Source organism: Magnolia sinica, chromosome 5 (assembly GCF_029962835.1).
Source record: "Magnolia sinica isolate HGM2019 chromosome 5, MsV1, whole genome shotgun sequence".
Classification (NCBI taxonomy): Eukaryota; Viridiplantae; Streptophyta; class Magnoliopsida; order Magnoliales; family Magnoliaceae; genus Magnolia; species Magnolia sinica.
The window spans coordinates 19,539,043-19,546,789 of NC_080577.1; positions in this window are offsets into that span (position 1 = coordinate 19,539,043).

Below are 7,747 nucleotides of genomic sequence, written 5' to 3' on the forward strand. Positions count from 1 at the left end.
AACAACTTAGTAGGTGAGTCCACGACTGCGGGACCCACCATGCGCTGTCCATCTGTTTTACTTAGTCATTAGAGCATGATCATCTTAAAAATGAAGCAGATAAAATTTCAGGTGGACAACGCTAAGGAAGTAATTGGCCATTGAAGAACCTTTTATGGGCTATAATAGTTATGAATCAGTCTGATATTTGTATTTTCCTTTCACCGATGTCTGTGTGACCTTATCAACAGGTTGGATGGTAAATAGATATTACCGTGGGTCCTAAGAAAGTTTCAATGGTCTGTTTCATTATCAACGCTATTTCCTTTGTTGTAGTCCACTTGAGCTTTTGATCTACTTTAGTTTTTGGGTCATGCACTAAAATGAAGAGGCAAAACAGATGAACGGCGTGGATATACAACACATATAACTTACCTGCAAAACATGAATGCACTCACTGCAGTGGGCCCCACGCTCAACTACTAACACGCACGTATGCGAACCGTCTTCGATGAAATCACCCTGCGTTATTTATCTTATACAGAGTAGAGACAAACCTAAACCCTTGACCTTGGATGAAAATGAAATCGACGGTTTCTTTTTTAAGGAAGCAATTGATTACTATAACCGAACTGCAAAAACGTGTGACATTTTCACAACATCTGGACCTTCCTTCGATGGACCTACCATTGGGGTCGGCCAAAAAATCACACTGGTCGGATGGGCCTACAAATTCGCCTACTGGGCACTGAAAAATATGAAAAGAATAAAAAAAGAAAAAAAGAAAAAGAAAGAAGGTTAAAGGTTCACAATGTGAAAGCTTCAGGCTCGAGAGTCGAGATTGCCAGAATGATGTGATTCTTGAGACATTCCACGTGGGACCCACCTGATGAACGGTCCAGATCTTGTACAAGTTTATCGAGTGTAGAGTTATTGGAAGGTGGAATGACAATTACATAGGTTAATGAGGTAGTTTTTTGAAAAAAAGTACAGAAATGTAAATCTATATTAATTCGGTAGTTTTTTTTTGTAAAATTTCCTAATAATGATAGAAGCCGGGTTCCTTCGTCGTGACCAGCAGGCAATTTCCCTGTTGTGTTCCGAGTTTCTACTCGTGAAGCCCATGATTAGTTTATCCATCCATTGATCTGATGGCCCATCTGATGTGTGGGTCTACACCCCATCTCCGAAATTAAAAGATTCTAACTATTCCTGATATTTTCTTCCATTGAATGTGGCTTGTTCGTGCATTTTTCTTAATCATGTATTTGAACTAACGAGGATGAAAAGGTTATAATTGACAAATTGAGAAGATTTTTAGGCAGGTCAATCCATAATGGGGACCATCAGATCAATGGCTTGGATAAAGCATCCGTGGCCACACAAGTACAAACTCATGCGCAGTCACTGGGCATTTAGCAACTATCACCACGGAATTAGAAATTGGCAATGACGCGAATTAAACACCCTCAACGAAAGTTGTTTATAATGAATATTGGGACCATCCAATTAAGATCGTACATCTAGAGCTGGGCACGAACCAAGGTAGCTCGGGACTCAGCTTGTAAAAGCTCGACTTGACTTGGCTTGAAACTAAGTTAGGGCGAGTTAAGCTATTTTACGAGAGCTCATAAAGATTTGAGTTAAGTTTGTATTAGACCGAGCTCGACTTGACTCGGCTCGGTACACAACTTGAATTCATCTTTCTTCTTTAACTTACATCAACTTAAATTGACCAAGAATAATATAAATACTTGGTCTAAGGCCGAGTGCTCGAACCCTAATTTGAATTAAAAAAACCCCCTCCCCCTTTTCCCTTTATCCTCACATCTCTCAGTCCGAATGCACCCACGCAACTGCCCCTAACCCTAACACTAACCATCCCTCTTTGACTCTCTTTGTCCGAACGCACGGCCCCCACCCATTCCCTTCGAGCTGGCAAGCCCTAAGCCCATCCATACGTCTGCGCAGACCATGCTCGACCTTGGCTCCAGTCTGATCTGAGCCCATCCCTGCCCACGCAGTGCGCGCCTGTCTCTACCTCCAATTTGAGCCCGACCTTGCCTCAAAAGCTCAAGCTCGAACTTGTCTCGAGCTGCCCTAAGCTGCTGAACAAATCGAGCTAAGCTGGCCCAAGTTGTTGACCGAATTGAGTCGAGTTGGCCCAAGCTACTGGCTGAATTGAGTCGAGTTGGCCAGTCAGGTTCGAAGAATGAGTCGAGCCTAGTACGAGCTTGGGGTTGACTACTGGCTGAGCTGAGCCGAGCTATGCCAAGCTTGACTCAGTTAAACAGGTTCGAAGAATGAGTCAAGCCTAATTTGAGCTGGGTTTGCCTGCTGGCTGAGCTGAGCCGAGTTGTGCCAAGCTGTACTCAGTTAGACTTGGTGTCTAGCCCTAAGTACATCATCTTGATGTAGTTTTTTCTTTTATTGGAGACAGGCAACGATAGCAACTCTATTCAAGAAGTCAATGAGGAAGTTCCACGTGGCATGGTGGGCCTATCAATTCCGCCATACAGTCTTGGCCCTAGCTTCAGCCCAGTACGCCGAAGAAGTAAAAGGTGCCTTGGCCCACCTTCTGATGCTAGTTTTGTCCGGCCTCTTCATCATCGTTTGCACGGGCCTCATCTTTTTCACCCTTCTCAACATTGGGCTCTTCTTACGTCAACACTCCAGTTACATACACCCAGCTGCATGATGATGACTCTTTTAGCCTGTTTGTATAGGCCTTCATGAGTAACTTTTTATTTATTTATTTTAATTTCTTAAATTATAATAGAAAATAAGTTTTTTTTTTTAAATTAAAAATAATTTGGCAACTACCTATGTAAAAATAACTTATTAACTAAATTTTAATAGCCGTGAGTAAAACATTTGTTGCATTTTTTTTACTTTTGTACTTTTTAACTTCTTTTACTCTCTTTGTTGTTTTTCTACCCCATGGATGGTCCATATAGAAGGTCGTGATGGATGGTCCATATCGAAGGTGGGGCCCACGTGATGGATAGTCAACATCAATGGAAAGATGACCTACATCAAAGTGGGCCACGTGATGCAACTTTCATGCTGTATAGTTGTATTTGAATGTCATTTTCCTAAGTAAAATCCATTGCAGTGATTATTCCTTAACTTAAAAATCCCAGCCGTCTATTTATTAGGTGGGCCACAGATGAATAAATTTTAGCGCTTGAAGATGGGCCACTGATGGGATTTTGAGATTGTAAATCCTAACCATCCAATCATTGGTATGCAGACACATGATGAAAGAGAGATTGTGGAGGAAGGCGATGGTGTTGAAAAGTGCCTTTCATCTGGTCCTGTGGAGTTCAGTCGACCATCATTGGATGTACATGTTTGTTGACCATCTAACCCGTTGATAAGTCACGCTCTGGCTCAAGTCATTTTAGCCTAACCCAGCCCTATTTCTTACGTACATGTGTTCCATCCTACAAATATGCCCTCCTATCCTCAATCAACACATGCATATTGCATGTATACTATTGTTTTTATTTCTTTAGATGTCTAAGTCTGTCCATGTGGACGTGTGGGCCACTTGATCAATGCATGGATTAGGAGCATCATGTAGAAAACAATGACTTTAATCAAATATATGCACGCCCCAACAAATTTTCAACTTCGGGCTCGGGCTTATTTGCTAGGCCCATGCATGGGTTAGGTAGGCCTGTCTCGAGTTGGGCCTCATGATGTCAGACGAGCTTAGCCTGGCCACGCCCAAACCTAGCCCACTGCCACCCTGCTTCTTAATCTAGACCCGACCCAGACCTGACCCAAACAGAAGAGCTAAAGTCAACTAATTCCGACTTGGACCTGTTGAGGGTCAAATATTGCATACTACACCCCAGTTATTGCTTGGATTTACAAACATGATACTGTTTAGCCGCCAATTTAATCGTGTTTATGATGCAAGGTGTATTTACGAGCTTGAATTGAAATAGGCTGTTAAAAGCATAGATTTAATACTCATAAGTCACCAAAGCAAGGGACAGACTCCAGGGGGACCAAGATCCATGGATTTGCATGCCAGAGATCCGTGAAAATTGATAAACTGAAGTTCAAGTGGCTTGAAAGTTAGCCAGAATGCAAGATCACAGGGTTTTCACCATCCATTCGGCTCAAAACTTCATAAATAACCTGAAGACCATAAATTAACCGTACACGTCAAAATTTAGCCATCAGATCCTTGTGAAAGTGGCCCAACGGATAGATCAGCCCATGAATCTCGGATTTGGGATCCACCTGATATCTGGATACAATTTAAACTTTGTCATAACACTTTAAATGAGATGATAAAAGGAATTGACGGAGTGGATTGACCTAAAAACATCATTATGGCCCCATATTGGGTTGAGTGCGCACATAAACACGTGAGGGCGCATCGCACCGAACCATAGGAGTCGGTCAGCGTGCGCTGACCCGACTCCCATCTCCCTTACGCAGACAGCAGCGCACGGGGTCCTCGTTGGGACGATTGTTGGCCCACCATCACGATCCAGATGATCAATCTGATCCATCCATCATGAGAAGGGGGAGGATCATACCGTATAATAGGTTTCTCCACGAGCTTCCGAGCCATCAAGTGCACCCTGTTTTGAACCCAAACAGATGGGCTGCTGTGGGACGACTGACAGCCAGCATAGATGGGCCGCATCAAGGACAATAAAAATCCTCCCATCTGAACTGAAATTCCGTGGAGAGTGCAATTGACGGTGTGGATTTCCTAAATTATGTTGATCATGGGCCCCACCAATAGCACAGCGGAAGAAATTCACTTCTCTGTTTACGCAGGAACAGAGCCTACGGTGATGTGATGTGGCCCACCATGACCAATAAAAATGTTGATCTGAACCATCTAATACATCAGGGAGAGATTTTATACCAATAAATTGATGTCTTTATGTCTCTATGCATGCATCCAAGCTTACACCTACAAGGGATACACTGCTACATCCAGTGATGGTGTGGCCCATATGAATCATGGACTCACGCAAAAATGGGGCCCAGAATCTTGAGCTGATGCAGAAGCACTTAGAATGGATTTGATTCGCCATAAGATCAGTCTAAGTAGACCCCACCAAGCATCAGCGCCGACCCTGTTCGCAGGCCCTGTTTACAGCGCGTCCGAGATCCAGACGCTGCGGGTCGTTTTGCAGCCGTGGATAGGATCGGTCCAACATCCTAGCCGTTCAAAATCCTCCCAATGTGGGATCGAACAATCCCAAGGAGTCTGAATGGAGTGGATCTTGCATCAGATTTATGATTTTGCTGAAATTCACATCACAACACGAGACTGTGCAATCTTCTTGCACACACGAACTGACTGCGTAAAGAAAGTCGGTTCCGCATCTCCACGCACCGACTCCACCACGCCAGCTCTCCACCGCCTTCCATCAGTCTATAAAAGAAAGTGAGAGAGGGAGTGGAGAGCATCATCTTCTTGGACGTGAGAGAGAACAGGAGAAAGAGAAGGTGTAGACGGCTCCAATTTTCTTTCTTATTCTTTAGTTTCGTCCTTTCTTTTCTTATGAATTTGTCGTCCAAGAAAGAACAGGAGAAAGAGAAGGTGTAGACGGCTCCAATTTTCTTTCTTATTCTTTAGTTTCGTCCTTTCTTTTCTTATGAATTTGTTTAGAGCTTTTTGCTTGATCATGTCAAGCTAAACCTCTTAGCTAGGGCTAAGAGGTGAAGCTTGTAGTGAGATGGGAGACTTTCCTTTATGCCCCTTGTTGATGCGAAAAACTGGGTCGACCTCTTCCTGTACTTCGACCCGCAACATAATGAGGGAGAAAGAGAGACCCTGGCTTAAGCTGGGGATCCTCCGATGCTTAAGTTAGTAAGGGCTCAGGAAGAGGAGTCTCTTAGGGTTTTTCTAGCGTACCTTTAATCTTGGAGAGCCCTCTTTTTATAAGAGTGGGAGGTCCCAGCATAAGGGGATTCTCTCCTGATTTTTTGGGAGATCTGATTTAGGTGATGTTTTATTTACAAATACTTCCCGATCCCAAGATTTTCGAGATTGGGAATCCTTTTACAAGATTCTCGTGATGGTGTTTAAGATTACACCGTCTCTCATTTGTTTAGCTCGGCCTCAATAGATTCGTAATCTCGGCTGGCTTAAAGAGGAGACTTTTAGCATTCTATCGGATGAAACTGAGTCGGTTCAGGACCGATGTTTTTCTTCTATCCGATAGCCGATATCACAACCAACCATACATAGGTCGATTTCATAATCGGTTAGGTGGCTTTCTGATTCAGGACCTTTAATAGGTCCTTTTAGACATTGCTGCCTCGTTAATCGAGTCAACTTGATGTGTCTTATACTTGCCTAAGACTCTCGACTCTCTCACCTTCGGTCGGGATTCATTTCCTACAAATCTGAGCAAGTCTCTCCTTTAGGCTTTATTTTATCTCGGTCCGAACTATTGGCTCAGATCCCTCGGACAGTTTCAGTAGAGTTGGTCCATTTCATAACCGAGTCTCCGGACCTGTCATATTTTTCCCCAACAGTAAGCCCTCTACTCTTTGTGTCAGTTATATCGGCACTAAGGAGTAATGCATTGCAGACCGAGGTTATGATGGGGCATTTATTGCTTCTTGTGTCGTTTTTGACATGCGAAGGATTGTTACTCGAGGTCGCACGAGTGGACAACCGTCAAGTCGTTTCATCCGCTTATGAACGTCGGACACGTGGCAAAGACGTTACTTGCGTTAGTCAGCGTGCGCCACGCATCGGGCGGGGGAGTCGAAGCAGGCGTCGATTCGACTCCTCCTTAAATGCTGTTGCCATGTGGTTCGGCTATAAAAGGAGGAGCGGGATCGACTTTCGCACTTTCATCTACTTCGTTGATTCCCTTTTCTTCCGTTCTCTCTTCTTCCTTGTTTACTGTGCTTGCTATTTGCCATTCTTCTCCGTCCTTGCTTTCTTCCTTCTTCCTCAACTGCGTGCATTTCGTCTTTCCAGTGAGTCTTCTCTTCCTCCCTTTTCTTTTCGACGTTCAGTGACAATGCACCCTTCAAGTCCCCAGGAGGAGATTTCCGGTGATGAGGGCGAAACGGAGAATTTTTGGAATGTTTCGGAATCGCCTTCCTTATTGGCGGAGATGGCGATGAGCGCCAATGAGGCGTTTCAGCTCATCGCTAGGATGTCTAGTGGGATTCCCACGGAACGCCCTGCTCCAGAGGGTCCCTCTGTCTTGAGACATGCCCTGGGCAGTCCTACCCCTTTTTTCCCTGGGGATGACTTAGAAGAAGAGAAAGAAGAATTATGAACCTCTGAGTCGGCTCTTCCTAAGAGACCGGTGAGGGTTGAGTTTGGGAGAACCACTGAGTCGGTTCCCCTACGGAGATCGGCAGCTGGAGAACGAGAGGCTGCTGAGAGTGAGGAGGTCGGAGACGAGCAGAAGGGGCCGGTTCCCTCAGTTTTGACTGAGACAGATTTGGATAAGATCCGAGTAGGGTATCATGTTCCCGACTTGGTAATTCTTCAACTTCCGCTTCTGAATGAATTGCCCGACCATCCCTCTTCTGGGATGGTCGCAATTTTTTAAGTTACCATGCAATGTGGCTTGCATCTGCCCTTACAACCCATTGTTCGGAATTTTCTCTCTCGGCTCAGAATTGCTCCTGGGCAGATAGTCTCGAATGGGTGGAGGAACTTGTTTAGATGTGCAGTGTTGTGGGCTGAGACAGAGCAGCCCCCACTGACCATGGACGAGTTCCTCTATCTATACCAAGTTCGGTCGAACACTTCGCA